Source organism: Aquarana catesbeiana, linkage group LG02 (genome assembly GCF_042186555.1).
Source record: "Aquarana catesbeiana isolate 2022-GZ linkage group LG02, ASM4218655v1, whole genome shotgun sequence".
In the NCBI taxonomy this organism is placed as follows: domain Eukaryota; kingdom Metazoa; phylum Chordata; class Amphibia; order Anura; family Ranidae; genus Aquarana; species Aquarana catesbeiana.
The window spans coordinates 134,289,057-134,306,522 of record NC_133325.1 but is presented as its reverse complement, the minus strand read 5'-3'; positions in this window follow the sequence as shown (position 1 = coordinate 134,306,522).

Sequence of the window (17,466 nt, the reverse complement as noted above, 5' to 3'; positions counted from 1 at the left end):
AAGGGCACCTGGGACACTCTCCACATTGGAAGGTGCCGTTGGGGCCACCCCTAGTAGGTCTAATAGGATTATAATGACTGGCGGTTAGTTGGTCACGTAGTGACCGTGCTCTACGGAAAACCACTTCCGGCGTGTGTCTAATGTATTTGGTTAATACATGATGGTCAGCCAATAGGTGCCAGTGTTTCGTTAAGATGTTGCGAAGTATACTGTGGTGTACAGAGTAGGTCGTAATCAGTTTAACAGTTTCTAAGGGGGGGGAAGGTTTATTGTTTTTGAATAGTAAAGAAGTCCGTGGACGTGATAGGGACTTGTTAAAGGCTTTACGCAAGTTGGTAGCAGAGTAACCCCGTCGTAAGAGGCGTTCGCATAATGCCTGAGCTTGACGTAAAAAATCACTATGATGTGTACAATTCCTGCGTAACCGCAGGTATTGGGCATAGGGAATGCTCCGTACCAGGGACTTGGGGTGAGCACTGGTGGCAAACAGTAAGGTGTTCCCAGCCGTGGGTTTCCTGTAGAGGTCGGTGCCCAACGTTCCGTCGGGTTGTTTAATGATCAGTAGATCTAGAAAGGGGATTTGCTCGGTCTCGATTTTGAAAGTGAATTTAAGGTTTAAGTCGTTCTTATCCAATAGATGTAAGAATTGTAACAGTTTGACTCTAGGACCCGTCCAGACCATGAACAAATCATCAATAAAACGGTACCATAGGAGAATATTGTCCAGAAATTCTATATATTGTTCATGGGCATAGATAAAACGCTCCCAGCCACCTAGATATAAATTTGCATATGCTGGGGCACATGACGTCCCCATTGCAACACCTTGTATTTGTAAAAATAGTTGGTCATTGAAAATGAAGAAGTTTTTTGTTAGTATAAAGTATAGTAGCGTCAGTATAAACTGATTCAAGGGCCAAGTAGTGGTGTCTTGTTCAGCCAAGAAGAGACCAGCCATCCGTACGCCCTGCTCGTGGGGGATACTGGAGTAAAGGGCCTCAATATCAACAGCCACGAGCAGGGCGTCAGGAGGGACCTGGATTCCCTCGAGGCGTTGCAATAGGTCGGTGGTGTCTCTGATGTAAGATGGAAGGCTGCGAACATGGGGCATTAGGAAAGCGTCAACAAATTTGCTCGCATTATCTGTTAGGGAGCCTATCCCAGACACAATAGGTCTTCCCGGCGGAATCCGCGCTGCTTTATGAGTCTTGGGTAAGGAGTAAAAGGTAGGGGTGCAGGGAAATTTGGGGACCAAGAACTCTAGGGTGTCTTTGTCAATGAGGCCCTCCTCTCCTGAGGAAGCGGTGAAACCGCGAAACCGGTCGAGAATTCAAGCTCTATTTGTGTCTATCCCACTACGAGTTGTAATCTAACTGGTTGTATTCATTGCTTCCGTTTTCAGATTGCAACTGTATGTGACATTGTTACAATTTTTTAATCATGTTTTCTATTAAAATGGAACTTTTATACTGTATTATTGCTTCCTTCGCTTTCACCTTTTATTATAAATTTTGATTATACCTGGTACCGGAATAGTCCCCCCCTTTCCCCCCCCTCTTTAGGGGTTATTGTCTTTGTTGCATGGGGTATTGAGATTTTGGCCGACAGTGGCAGCCACCTGCGACCTCCCTCTACCTCATGCTCTCTGCTTTTGTATAAGATATTTGGGATGATGGTACATGTACTTGTTTATATCTTTTTGATCTAAAAACGCTCCCCCTTCCCATAGTATACATAGGGTGGATAATACACCCACACTTTTGTGCCCCTGGGTGAACAGCAACACCCTTCGACACACCTCCCAGTAGCGTATATTTAGTTACTCAACTTCGTTCAACCTTTACTTTCTGTGATCTCTAGCTTTGACATCCGGTCATCACAACATACTCTGGGGGTCGCCGGTGGTGGACAGGTACATTATGGATATTCTAGGCACTGATTGGTCAGGTTTTATGTCCAACATCAAAACTGCTTGTTTGAATGAACATAAAATTGATGATGATATTTCAACATTCTTTACACGAATGTCCAAACTCCTTAAACGTAAGTCACACCTACACTGGCATATTGAATACTTTAAACTATATATGAGCGAAAAGGTCTGCCCCTTGGGTCTAAGGGGTCAGATATTCCCCACCCTTAAAGATCCCTCAGTGGATTTAAAAAAAACCTGGGAAGATATTCTAACTAAAAACAGTCTTGAATTAATTGGACTACTTATTTCCCAATATACCCGTGACATGACCGTACTTGATGGCGACATCGAACGACTCAATGTCGAATATTCTCATCTGTCTGATAATACGATTTTCAAAACCAAGTGGAAAGAACTTAGAGAACGCTTGGAAATTATGAATAAGGATATTATTATTAAAAAACAGATCAAATTTGGGAAGGACAAAGCTGCTTTCACTGAGGGCCTGGCCTATCACTGGCCAGGGAGAGGCCGGGGTAGACGAGGCCCTCCCCGTATTAACAATAGCAACTTTACCACTGACATCGAATCAGACTCCTCTTTATCTCCCACCGTATCTTCCCTAAGCACTACCCAACCTAACACTTCATCCGCACTCAACTCATCACGTAAGAGACTTCGTTTTGGGGGCAACACCCCACCAACGAACCCTAAAAAAGATAAAAAAGGCCCAAAAGGCCCGAGATCCACTCAAACACCTGCCACACAAACCTCACATGACACCAACACCCCTGTAGAAGGGGCCACTGGCCACTCTACACTGCATGGCACTATTCCCAAAATTCTTAACTCCACCCTTTTGACAAACAAATACACTAAAATCAATGAGGACGCGATTTTTTTAGATCTGAAAAAACAACAGAGCAACCTAGATGCTTACGTCCTGAAACCCTCACTGTCCCAACAAAACCCTCCTCCCCAGACCACACCGACCGTAATGTTATAAATCTTACCCCCTATACCTTTAGCAGTGAGGAAATCTCGGTGTTACAGCTAGGTCTGGGCTTTTGCCCTCTTGATGCACTTAAGGTCACTGAAACAATTAAAGATCTATATCTTTTTGCACGCAACTTAACATTTAGATTCATCTATGATAAGGATCGTGTTAATCTGGGACTGGAGCGTGAGCTCGCGGAGCGCACCAAAGGCTTCTCCATGGATGAGTTCAGGGCGCTTCGCGACCTGATGCTCCTCTATGATGAAGGTGACACCGGAGACCCCGGGCCCTCACAAGACTCGGGGGCCCCCGATGCTGCCTCCTCCAATGCTTGCGCAGCAGGGACAATTCCCTCTACCCTCCCTGCATCTAACAGGTTTGATGGCCTAGTTACCCCCAAACCTACTTCCTCAACCAAGTCCTTCCGGTTACGATCCCGGAGATTCCCAGATCTTAATACCTGTCCTGAGATTTGGGCTTTTTGCGAGCGACCATAAGTGACCTCAAGAAACAAAAATGGCCTGACTTTCCCTCAAACCTTGACCCCAGTCAGATTCGAGCTCTTCGATCATTGCAACAACGTCCTGATGTTGTTATTAAACAATCGGACAAGGGCGGAAATATTGTTTTGATGACTAATCACCAATACGAATCTATGTGCCTTGCTATCCTTAGTAACAAACAATGGTACAGACCCATTCCTCCCACTCACATATCTTCCTTTGCACAGGAACTCCGGGCTCTTTGCACTGAGGCCTACTTAGTGGGCCTCATTGACAAAGACACCCTAGAGTTCTTGGTCCCCAAATTTCCCTGCACCCCTACCTTTTACTCCTTACCCAAGACTCATAAAGCAGCGCGGATTCCGCCGGGAAGACCTATTGTGTCTGGGATAGGCTCCCTAACAGATAATGCGAGCAAATTTGTTGACGCTTTCCTAATGCCCCATGTTCGCAGCCTTCCATCTTACATCAGAGACACCACCGACCTATTGCAACGCCTCGAGGGAATCCAGGTCCCTCCTGACGCCCTGCTCGTGGCTATTGATATTGAGGCCCTTTACTCCAGTATCCCCCACGAGCAGGGCGTACGGATGGCTGGTCTCTTCTTGGCTGAACAAGACACCACTACTTGGCCCTTGAATCAGTTTATACTGACGCTACTATACTTTATACTAACAAAAAACTTCTTCATTTTCAATGACCAACTATTTTTACAAATACAAGGTGTTGCAATGGGGACGTCATGTGCCCCAGCATATGCAAATTTATATCTAGGTGGCTGGGAGCGTTTTATCTATGCCCATGAACAATATATAGAATTTCTGGACAATATTCTCCTATGGTACCGTTTTATTGATGATTTGTTCATGGTCTGGACGGGTCCTAGAGTCAAACTGTTACAATTCTTACATCTATTGGATAAGAACGACTTAAACCTTAAATTCACTTTCAAAATCGAGACCGAGCAAATCCCCTTTCTAGATCTACTGATCATTAAACAACCCGACGGAACGTTGGGCACCGACCTCTACAGGAAACCCACGGCTGGGAACACCTTACTGTTTGCCACCAGTGCTCACCCCAAGTCCCTGGTACGGAGCATTCCCTATGCCCAATACCTGCGGTTACGCAGGAATTGTACACATCATAGTGATTTTTTACGTCAAGCTCAGGCATTACGCGAACGCCTCTTACGACGGGGTTACTCTGCTACCAACTTGCGTAAAGCCTTTAACAAGTCCCTATCACGTCCACGGACTTCTTTACTATTCAAAAACAATAAACCTTCCCCCCCCTTAGAAACTGTTAAACTGATTACGACCTACTCTGTACACCACAGTATACTTCGCAACATCTTAACGAAACACTGGCACCTATTGGCTGACCATCATGTATTAACCAAATACATTAGACACACGCCGGAAGTGGTTTTCCGTAGAGCACGGTCACTACGTGACCAACTAACCGCCAGTCATTATAATCCTATTAGACCTACTAGGGGTGGCCCCAACGGCACCTTCCAATGTGGAGAGTGTCCCAGGTGCCCTTGGATCCTTGAAAGTAGAACTGTGGTCCTACCTAACGGCGAGACTCTGGTCCCACGGACCTTCGCCGATTGTAGTACAAAAGGGGTAGTTTACCTTATGAACTGTGCCTGTAAAGCCTTCTATGTGGGCAAAACAATTAGGGAACTGAGACAGAGAATTGGGGACCACTTGTATGACTCAGAAAATGGCAAACTAACCACCATCGGCCGACATATGGGCCTTCATCATAGATTTGACAACTCCGTGGTTAAATTCCTAGTATTAGAGGTGGTCAAACCCAATCCCAGGGGTGGCGATTGGGATCGCTCAATACTACAGAGAGAGTCCCTGTGGATTGAGCGGCTCAACGCCACTATTCCCCCTGGCCTAAACGAATCTGTGTCCTATAGGGCCTTTTTATGAGGTCCTTATATGGTCTTGGTATTCCCCCCCCCCTTCCCCCCCCCCCCCTTCCTCCCCCCCCCCTTCCCCCCCCCTTTTTCCCCCCTTCCCCTTCCTCCTTTTTTCCCCCTCCTTGGTCTTCCCCGTCCCCTTCCTTAAACCCCTCCCTCCCCCCCTCCTCCCTTTTTTCCCCCTGTCCCTCCCCCCTCCCCCCCCCTTCCTCCCTTTTTTCCCCCTGTCCCTCCCCCCTCCCCCCCCCCTTTTTTTTTTTTCTCCCTCCCCCTTTTCCTTCCCCTCTTGGCCCCCTCCCCCCCCCTTCCCCCCCCCCCGCCCTCTGCACTACTGGGTCCCAACATGCCCTATGATGCCTTTCCACTGTAGGTGAATGCCTATGGTCTGTTGTTATTGACTGTCCATTGTCTAGATTTAATATCACATATTGTCTGTTTGGTTACACTCATGTTTATTTTTAATTGTATTGCCTCATGACGTTTTTGCTGTATAAGGATGTATTTCTTTCTCCCCCGTCAGGTTCCTGTGGCTTTGCCTTGCCCCGAGCCTTCTTTCTGTGGCGGACACATGCCCGCCCTGGCAGCCTTTAGCTGCTTGCGTCTCCATGCCTGGGAACTCGATTCCCTTTGACAGGAGCGCGCGCTTGCACAGTAGCAGCTGACACTGCACCTGCGCAGTGCGGGCGAGCAGACCCGGTGACGTCAGGGACCGCCCTCCGTGCCGTCCCTGACTTCCGGGTTGGGGTGCTCTTATAGCGGCCGGTTATGGCCGCTATTTGAGCCTACAGCCCCTGCACGCTGGTTAACTGAGGACCACTACTGTGGTAAGTGCTGTTGCCCCCCTCCCTTTTACTTTGAGGCAGATTTTCTTTTCAGCTTACACTCTGTGCTGAATAGTTATCCCTATAGACCGTGCTTACAGCATGTCCCCTGTATACCCATTCATGTTGCTATCTCAGCACTATTTCCATCACCTTGTTATTTTCACCTGTCAGTCTGTAATTTGAACCTTAGCTAACTGGTTCTATGACTGATGAGTCAATATCCATATGATTTTATTATCATGTTTTTTACAGCTGCCATTGCAACTCCTCCTTGGGCATACTAATTATTCCAGTCTATTTGGGGGGACCCTCTTTACTACCCAACAGTGACCAGTGGCCTCAATTCATCCACCATATGATTTTCTTCACTCGGTCCTCATTCAAGTCCATGCATATACAAGTACTTTAGGGGTGAGTGCCAGTCCTATATCTGTGTGTGCAATTTCCTCTAACCTTCCTCCACACACCCCACTAGTAGGGTTCCTTTCACCGACCCCACTGTTTTTTCCCCCTTTCCCTTTCCCCCCCCCCGCTGCCCCCCCCCTTTTTCCCCCCCTCCCCTTTTTCCCTTTCCCCCCCTCCCCTTTCTTCCCCCCCCCTTTCTTCCCCTTTCCCCCCCTCCTCCCCCTTCCCCTCCCTCCCCCCTCCCCCCCCTTCCCCTTTCCCTCTCCCCCCCCTTTTTTCCCCCCTTCCCCCCCCCCTTCTCCCTTCACCCCCCCCCTTACTCCCCCCCCCTCTTCCTTTTTTTTTTTTTTCGCACACTGGTTCATCTTAGAGATACACCACTGGCACCCCCCATCCTACTCCTTCTTTTGATTGATTCCTCAGCCTTTCTGATTTACCTTTTCTCATTATACAAAATTTATCTACTCAGGGTCTGTTTAGTCATCCCCTGTGTTCGCCGCAGGGGGAACTACTTGGGGCCATGCATACCCACAGGCAACCATAGAACGGGTGAGCTCATCCTTCTTCTATCCATATTGTACATAATTTTACAATGTATCGTCTAATGTTCTTGCTGCTTTTTTATGTTTATGCTTCTGTATAACCTCTGTATGATTGTGTTTACCACAATTACTGTATGTTGTACCACAGATATTGCTCTCCTGAGGAAGCGGTAAAACCGCGAAACCGGTCGAGAATTCAAGCTCTATTTGTGTCTATCCCACTACGAGTTGTAATCTAACTGGTTGTATTCATTGCTTCCGTTTTCAAACTGCAACTGTATGTGACATTGTTACAATTTTTTAATCATGTTTTCTATTAAAATGGAACTTTTATACTGTATTATTGCTTCCTTCGCTTTCACCTTTTATTATAAATTTTGATTATACCTGGTACCGGAATAGTCCCCCCCTTTCCCCCCCCTCTTTAGGGGTTATTGTCTTTGTTGCATGGGGTATTGAGATTTTGGCCGACAGTGGCAGCCACCTGCGACCTCCCTCTACCTCATGCTCTCTGCTTTTGTATTGTTCTCTCTCTCTCTATTGTTCTGCTCTTTTTTACTGTATTCTATTCTGCAATGTTTTATTGTTATTATGTTTTATCATGTTTGCTTTTCAGGTATGCAATTTTTTATACTTTACCGTTTACTGTGCTTTATTGTTAACCATTTTTTTGTCTTCAGGTACACCATTCACGAATTTGAGTGGTTATACCAGAATGATGCTTGCAGATTTAGGTATCATCTTGGTATCATTCTTTTCAGCCAGCGGTCGGCTTTCATGTAAAAGCAATCCTAGCAGCTAATTAGCCTCTAGACTGCTTTTACAAGCAGTGGGAGAGAATGCCCCCCACCGTCTTCAGTGTTTTTCTCTGGCTCTCCTGTCTCAACAGGGAACCTGAGAATGCAGCCGGTGATTCAGCCAGCTGACCATAGAGCTGATCAGAGACCAGAGTGGCTCCAAACATCTCTATGGCCTAAGAAACCGGAAGCTACGAGCATTTTATGACTTAGATTTCGCCGGATGTAAATAGCGCCATTGGGAAATTGGGGAAGCATTTTATCACACCGATCTTGGTGTGGTCAGATGCTTTGAGGGCAGAGGAGAAATCTAGGGTCTAATAGACCCCAATTTTTTCAAAAAAGAGTACCTGTCACTACCTATTGCTATCATAGGGGATATTTACATTCCCTGAGATAACAATAAAAATGATTAAAAAAAAAAAAAATGAAAGGAACAGTTTTAAAATAAGATAAAAAAGCAAAAAAATAATAAAGAAAAAAAAAAAAAAAGCACCCCTGTCCCCCCTGCTCTTACGCTAAGGCGAACGCAAGCGTCGGTCTGGCGTCAAATGTAAACAGCAATTGCACCATGCATGTGAGGTATCACCGCGACGGTCAGATCGAGGGCAGTAATTTTAGCAGTAGACCTCCTCTGTAAATCTAAAGTGGTAACCTGTAAAGGTTTTTAAAGGCTTTTAAAAATGTATTTATTTTGTTGCCACTGCACGTTTGTGCGCAATTTTAAAGCATGTCATGTTTGGTATCCATGTACTCAGCCTAAGATCATCTTTTTTATTTCATCAAACATTTGGGCAATATAGTGTGTTTTAGTGCATTAAAATGTAAAAAAGTGTGTTTTTTCCCCAAAAAATGCGTTTGAAAAATCGCTGCGCAAATACTGTGTGAAAAAAAAAAAAAAATGAAACACCCACCATTTTAATCTGTAGGGCATTTGCTTTAAAAAAATATATAATGTGTGGGGGTTCAAAGTAATTTTCTTGCAAAAAAAAATAATTTTTTCATGTAATCAAAAAGTGTCAGAAAGGGCTTTGTCTTCAAGTGGTTAGAAGAGTGGGTGATGTGTGACATAAGCTTCTAAATGTTGTGCATAAAATGCCAGGACAGTTCAAACCCCCCCCAAATGACCCCATTTTGGAAAGTAGACACCCCAAACTATTTGCTGAGAGGCATGTCGAGTCCATGGAATATTTTATATTGTGACACAAGTTGCGGGAAAGAGACAAATTTTTTTTTTTTTTTTTTTTGCACAAAGTTGTCACTAAATGATATATTGCTCAAACATGCCATGGGAATATGTGAAATTACACCCCAAAATACATTCTGTTGCTTCTCCTGAGTACGGGGATACCACATGTGTGAGACTTTTTGGGAGCCTAGCCGCGTATGGGACCCCGAAAACCAAGCACCGCCTTCAGGCTTTCTAAGGGTGTAAATTTTTGATTTCACTCTTCACTGCCTATCACAGTCTCGGAGGCCATGGAATGCCCAGGTGGCACAAAACCCCCCCAAATGACCCCATTTTGGAAAGTAGACACCCAAAGCTATTTGCTGAGCGGTATAGTGAGTATTTTGCAGACCTCACTTTTTGTCACAAAGTTTTGAAAATTAAAAAAAGGAAAAAAAAATTTTTTTTTTGTCTTTCTTCATTTTCAAAAACAAATGAGAGCTGCAAAATACTCACCATGCCTCTCAGCAAATAGCTTGGGGTGTCTACTTTCCAAAATGGGGTCATTTGGGGGGGGGGGGTTGTGCCACCTGGGCATTCCATGACCTCCGAAACTGTGATAGGCAGTGAAGAGTGAAATCAAAAATGTACACCCTTAGAAATCCTGAAGGCGGTGATTGGTTTTCGGGGCCCCGTACGCGGCTAGGCTCCTAAAAAGTCCCACACATGTGGTATCCCCATACTCAGGAGAAGCAGCTAAATGTATTCTGGGGTGCAATTCCACATATGCCCATGGCCTGTGTGAGCAATATATCATTTAGTGACAACTTTTTGTAATTTTTTTTTTTTGTCATTATTCAATCACTTGGGACAAAAAAAATGAATATTCAATGGGCTCAACATGCCTCTCAGCAATTTCCTTGGGGTGTCTACTTTCCAAAATGGGGTCATTTGTGGGGGTTTTGTACTGCCCTGCCATTTTAGCACCTCAAGAAACGACATAGGCAGTCATAAATTAAAGGCTGTGTAAATTCCAGAAAATGTACCCTAGTTTGTAGGCGCTATAACTTTTGCGCAAACCAATAAATATACACTTATTGACATTTTTTTTACCAAAGACATGTGGCCAAATACATTTTGGCCTAAATGTATGACTAAAATTGAGTTTATTGGATTTTTTTTAGAACAAAAAGTAGAAAATATCATTTTTTTTCAAAATTTTCGGTCTTTTTCCGTGTATAGCGCAAAAAATAAAAACGGCAGAGGTGATCAAATACCATCAAAAGAAAGCTCTATTTGTGGGAAGAAAAGGACGCAAATTTAGTTTGGGTACAGCATTGCATGACTGCGCAATTAGCAGTTAAAGCGATGCAGTGCCAAATTGGAAAAAGTGCTCTGGTCAGGAAGGGGGTAAATCCTTCCAGGGCTGAAGTGGTTAACATGTAGGGATGTACGGCGAGCCTCCGCCAGCAGTTCCATCGCTATGGCAAAAAGGGCTGGAGAGAGGGGGCAGCCCTGTCAAGTACCCCTTGACAGAGAAAAAGACTATGATAAGCTACCTCCCAACTTGATAGCTGAGGTGGGGTTTTGATAAATTATCTGTATCCATTTAATAAAGATCAGGGGGAACCCCATCCTTCTAAGGACCTCCCAAAGAAAAGGCCATTCGATAGTATCAAAGGCCTTTTCAATACCTAAGGAGGCCACCACCCTAGTACCTTCATTCAAATGCTTTTCATGTATATTAGTAAACAAACGTCTCAAATTTACATCGGTTGACCTGTTGGCCATGAAGCCAGTTTGATCAATATCTACAACAGATGGTAATAGTGGCTGTAGTCTGAGGGTAAGTAATTTCGTCAAAATTTTAAAATCTGTATTAAGTAGGGCAATTGGCCTATAGGAGGCACACAATGAGGGATCTTTTAGATCTTTATGAATTAGTATAACATAGGCATGGCTCATAGAAGTTGGAAGGGCTCCATCTGTCAGGCATTGAGAATAAAGTTGTGCTAGCTTGGGAGCTAATATATTCCCATGTGTCTTATAAAACTCTATGGGGAGGCCATCCGGACCCGGAGACTTCCCCCGCGGAAATGATTCGATTGCTCTCAGTACCTCCTCCGGGGTTATTGGCCCCTCCAGAGATTCTCTTTCTTTATCTGAAAGCCAGCCTAATGCCAATGGGTCTAGCCAGGATGCCAAATCCTTGGGCTGAAAGTCAGAAGGCAACACAGAGGTATAAAGAGAACTATAATATTGGCGAAAGACCTCTAATATATCTGGTAATAAAGAAACTGATGCACCTGAGGCAGACACCATATTGGGAATCACTGTTGGAGGATAATCCGGCTGTGCCAACATTGCTAGAAGACGACCATTACGGCCTCCCTGTTCAAAGAACATTTGTATATTCCGATGTAGATCTAATCTGGTGATCTCAGTGAGATGGAGATGTAGTTTACGTTTTGCAGCATTCAGGAGGTCAAAATAGATATTAGTAGGGTCAGTAGTATAAATATCAGACTGACGTTGCACAGCTTGCTGTAGCGCTGTTGCAACGGCTGCCTGTTCCCTGTGAATCCCAGCAATAGAGGAGATATATTGTCCCCTGGAAAAGGCCTTGAAGGCGTCCCATATCATTGCAACAGAGGAGGATCCCTCATTAAACTCCCAATATTCCGCCAATCGTGGTGAGATATTGGTCGTCAGGTCTACATGAGAAAGCCAGTGGGTCCCCAAGCGCCATAGGGCTGCAGTTCTATAGGATGGGGCATGAATTTTAAGAAGTAATGGCGAGTGATCTGAGAGTCCGCTGGGTAGATATGATACATCTAATACATAAGACAGCATAGTCGGATTAGCAAAGGCAAGGTCAATACGAGAAGAGGTTTTATATGTGGCAGAAAAACAAGAGTAGGCTCTAGTCTCAGGATGTTTCCACCTCCAGACCTCAGTTACGCCCATTACTTGAGCCCAGGTAAGTAAATCTGTAGAAAATTGTTTTGGGGGAACAGGTCTGTCCAGGTCAGGGGCCATAATGGCATTGAAATCACCCATCAGCAACAGTTTTGCCGTATAATACGAAATTACTTTCTCCAAGATTGAGTATAGGGTGGACGAAGAAAAAGGACGGGGAATATACACCCCTACTACTATATATCGCGTACCCCACACCATAAATACTATTATTACATATTTGCCTTGGGGATCAGTATAGACCTGTTCCATTATACATGGAAGAGATTTACTGATTAATATCGATGCTCCTCTTGCATATGTAGAATAAGAAGAATGAAAGGCTTGCTGAATCCATGGCTTTTTTAGTGCCAAACACTTGCTGCCCCTGAGATGTGTCTCCTGTAAAAGCACCATATGTGGAGAATGTAATTTAAGGTATCTAAAAAGTATCGCCCTCTTAAATTTAGAATTAAGTCCCCGAACATTCCAGGATAATATCCTGAAAACGGAGACATCACGTGTTATCATTATACGTCAAATTATAAATGAAAGAAGGAGAAGTAGAAAGCAAATTTAATCTAGGTGTACACCCTAATGTACCTCTCAGGGGCAGCACCAATCCAGGAAGTCTATACCTGGTAATAGCATAACCAATGCATAACCAATCATTCCAAACAAAAACATATACACATACAACACCAATAAACAATACCCAAGATGACAAAAGGGTATCTATCCTGCCCTCATCTGGTGGCATCTTCCAAAATTTGGAGAGTAGCCAGATCAGGCTTTAACTCAAAAAAAAAAAAAAAAAGGAAACCCTAAAAAATTTAGTTAGCAACAGTTTGTTAGTAACCGCTTGGTGCTGTAGCGCAGCACCTAGGTAGGGGAAATCTGGTTCAGAAATCGGGGGTGCATTCGGGGGTGTATAGTTTCTAATACACTTTAGGTGGTGTACACAGTATATAATACAGTGCAGCCATTGTACAGTTTCTATTACAGTGCAGGCGGTGTACACAGTATCTAATACAGTGTGTACAGTTTTTTATGCACTTCAGGTGGTGTACACAGTATATAATACAGTGAAGCCATTGTTTAGTTTCTAATACACTTCAGGCGGTATATTAATATATATAGAGAGTCTAGTGAGTATATATATATATATATATATATATATATATATATATATATATATACTATGCATTCAGTGTAGCCTATATATATATATATATATATATATATATATATATATAGTGCATTCGGTGGTGTATAGTTTCTAATACACTTCAGGCGGTGTACACAGTATCCAATACAGTGTGTACAGTTTCAAATACACCTCAGGTGGTGTACACAGTATATAATACAGTGCAGCCATTGTACAGTTATTAATACAGTGTAGGCAGTGTACACAGTATATAATACAATGTGTACAGTTTCTAATACAGTGCAGGCGGTGTACACAGTATCTAATATAGTGTGTACAGTTTCTAATACACTTCAGGTGGTGAACACAGTATATAATACAGTGCAGCCGTTGTACAGTTTCTAATACAGTGCAGGCGGTGTACACAGTATCTAACACAGTGTTTACAGTTTCTAAAACACTTCAGGTGGTGTATTAATATATATATTTTATATATATATATATATATATATATATATATATATACACAGTCTAGTATATTTATATATATATACAGTATATAGTATCTGCATTCAGTGTAGCCTGTATATATATATATATATATATATATATATATATATATATATATATATATATATATATATATATATATATAGTGCATTCGGTGGTGTACTGTTTCTAATACAGTGCAGGCGGTGTACACATTATATAATACAGTGTAGTGCAGCGACACTAAAAGAGGGCAAGCAGCCTTTGTGTCTACAGTCAACAGTAGTAGTTGTGGACATCCTCTACAAGTGGCCGTGGGGTACGCTTGTCCTTTTTTTCTGCTGCTGGCTGTGGTTATTGAGCCACAACATGCAGAAGAGTTGGTGGAGTGGATAACGAAGTCACCCAGGCTCAGAGTAGTTTGCCTTCCAATGCAGCAGCCAAGGAGGCCTATTCCACCGGCTCCTTGTCCACAGTCACTCCTTTCATAGCCCCACCATCATGCATGGAGGAGTTCCCTTAATTATTCGACCACAGTGTTGGTTACATGCTGCTGGAGGATGCGATTTGAAGGCTCTGATGTTGGTTCCCAGGTTGAGGAAGGGAGTAACGTGAGCCTAGAAAGAGGGGGTGACACAGAAGGACAAGAAACTGGCAGTCATGTTCCCCCAGCTGCACCATACTGCCAAGTTTGCTCCAGTGACGAGGAGGGAGGGGATGATGAGGTCACTGACTGTACTTGGGTGAAGAGAGGAGGAAAGTGAGGAGGAGGAGGCACAACTCCAATGAGGCAGGATGTCCTCCAGGGGGCAACTTATGGGCAGCCACCCTATTGCATCACACCGCAGAGCTCTGCAGGTGCTGCTGACTCCCCACTGACTTTTAAAAGTTCCTTGGTGTGGGCCTTTTTTGACATGTGTGCAGCAGATCGCACCACTTCTGAAACCTTTGTCTGAAGCGGATCAAGCATGGCCAGAACAGCAGCCGCATGCTTGACCAGACATTATGACGACCTGCAATGCAGTCCGTTGGCAACAGAATTTGAAAGACCCATATCAGAAAAAGGTGGACTGCTCCTTGCTCCTCATCTGGGATTTCCAACCCTACTATACTTCCAGTCCTCTCAAAAACCTGCACCGAGAGGAATGAAGGTATAACAATAGGTGTCACAAGTACTTGCAGCCAATCTGCTAGCAGTACACCACCAAATGATTTCAGCAGGCAAATTTCCCCACCCCAGTTGCTGAACCATAAAAGAAATTTGGTCCCAGCCATCCACATGCTCAGTGTCTAAATGCTACCTTTGCCAAATTGCTAGCACTGCAACTGCTGCCTTTTCAGCTGGTAGAGTCTGCCCCCTTTCGTGAATTTGTGGAATGTGCTGTACCACAGTGGCAGGTTCCAAAACGGCATTTCTTTTCACGTAAGGCCATTCCGGCTCTCTACCGGCATGTGGAAGGCAATGTTTTGGCCTCGTTGGACAGGGCGGTCATCAATAAGGTTCATATTACTGCTGACTCCTAGTCCAGCAGGCATGGGCAAGGACATTACCTTTCCTTCACAGCACACTAGGTAACTCTGCTGGCAGCTGGGAAGGATGCGGGACAGGGTTCAGTGTTGGAACTTGTTCCGCCACCAGGCCTCCAAAAAACTGGTGGTGAGTCTGTCACAACATCTGTATGCTCCCCTCCCTCCTCTTCTTCTTCCTCTATGGCCTCTTCTGTAGAATTGTCCTCTGAACCAGCTGTGCGCCCTAAGCGCTCAAGGGGCTGGGCAAGCAGTCAGGCTAAAAGATGCTATGCGGTGCTTGAGTTGGTCTGCCTAGGGGACAGGAGCCACACTGGGGTAGAGATTCTGTCAGCTCTGCAGGGGCAGGCTCAGAGGTGGTTGATGCCACGCCAGCTTCAGCTAGGAATGGTTGTATGTGGCAATGGCACCAACCTTCTCTCTGCCCTCCGACAGGGACACTTGACCCATGTTCCATGTTTGGCACACATCCTGAATTTGGTGGTGCAGTGTTTCTTAACCAGGTACCCAGGCTCACAAGATCTCCTGAGGCAGGCCAGAAAAGTCTGTGGTCATTTCCGCCGGTCATACAATGCCAGTGCTCGGCTGGCTGACATTCAAAGGGAATGCAACCTGCCCACTAACTGCCTCATTTGTGACATGTCCACTAGGTGGAACTCAACGTTGGCAATGCTGCAGTGGCTGCACACACAGCAGAGGGCCATCAATACCTGTGCGAGTATGGCACCAGGACAGGGTCAGGGGAGCTTGGCTTCTTTTCACCACGCCAGTGGCTACTAATCAAGGATGCATGCACTGTCCTGTCACCATTTGAGCAGCGACAATGCATGCATCAGTGACACTGTCCCTCTAGTCTTCCTGCAGGAGTACACGCTTCATGGAATCAGACAGGGCACTTGAGACAGAACAGCAGGAGGAAGAGGAAGACTTCCTTTCCTCTTTAGGCCCCCTTTTTCCAGATAGCATTCCTGCAGGGCTGCCAAACACACAGGAAGAAGAGTAGGAGGAGGATTGTGTCAGCATGGATGTAGAAGATACCACGCAGCAGTCTTCGAGGGATGGTTTTCAGTCCCCAGAAACCCAAGCAGTTGTACATAGCTGGGAGGAGGTAGTTACAGAAAATGTGATCCTTAGTGACCCAGAGTACTCAGAATCAAATGCCTCTGCAAACTTATGCTGCGTGGCCTCCCCGATTCTGCAAAGCCTGCGAAAGGACCATAGGATTTGTGGTATGAAGGAGAGGGATCATTGTTGGCTGGCAACCCTTCTTGATCCACGTTACAAGGGTAAATTTGCCGAACTCATCCTGCCTATGCATAGGGAGCAGAGGATGAAACATTTTCAGGAGGCCTTGAAGAAAAGTTTGTGTAACACATTTCCAGACCCTGGGAGGTTACCATTACCTGAGGCTATGTTCAGTCAGAGGAAGAGCGGTGGAGAAGGTGGCCGGCTGACCGATGCCTTTAAACAATTTTTCAGTCCTCAGCGCCAAGGTCTGATCGGTTCAAGCAACCATCGCCAGCATCTGCATTATATGGTGCAGGAATATCTAGGGGCAAGAGCAGACTTGGAGACCTTTTCAACAGAGCATCCACTGGGTCTTGAGGATAGAGGTGCGCATCGTCACTGGCCTCACGATTCGATTACGATTATCAAGTCAACGATTCGATTCGATTCGATTCCGCGATGCATCACGATGCATCACGATTACAGCGCAAGTCCGCAAGTGCTCATGGTTTTCATCAAAAAAAAAATTCAAGTAGTCAGGAGAACTCCATTTTTTTTATTCTATCGGTTCTTAAGAAAAAAAGAGACAGCAGAGGAGCTCCAGGCTCTCTTCCAAAATACTAAAGGAGATGGTCAGAGCCTGAGGACATGCTACAGGAGATGATCAGAGACTGCAGACATGCTACAGGAGATGATCAGAGACTGCAGACATGCTACAGGAGATGATCAGAGACTGCGGACATGCTACAGGAGATGATCAGAGACTGCGGACATGCTACAGGAGATGATCAGAGACTGCGGACATGCTACAGGAGATGATCAGAGACTGCGGACATGCTACAGGAGATGATCAGAGACTGCGGACATGCTACAGGAGATGATCAGAGACTGCGGACATGCTACAGGAGATGATCAGAGACTGCGGACATGCTACAGGACATGATCAGAGACTGCGGACATGCTACAGGAGATGATCAGAGACTGCGGACATGCTACAGGAAATGATCAGAGACTGCGGACATGCTACA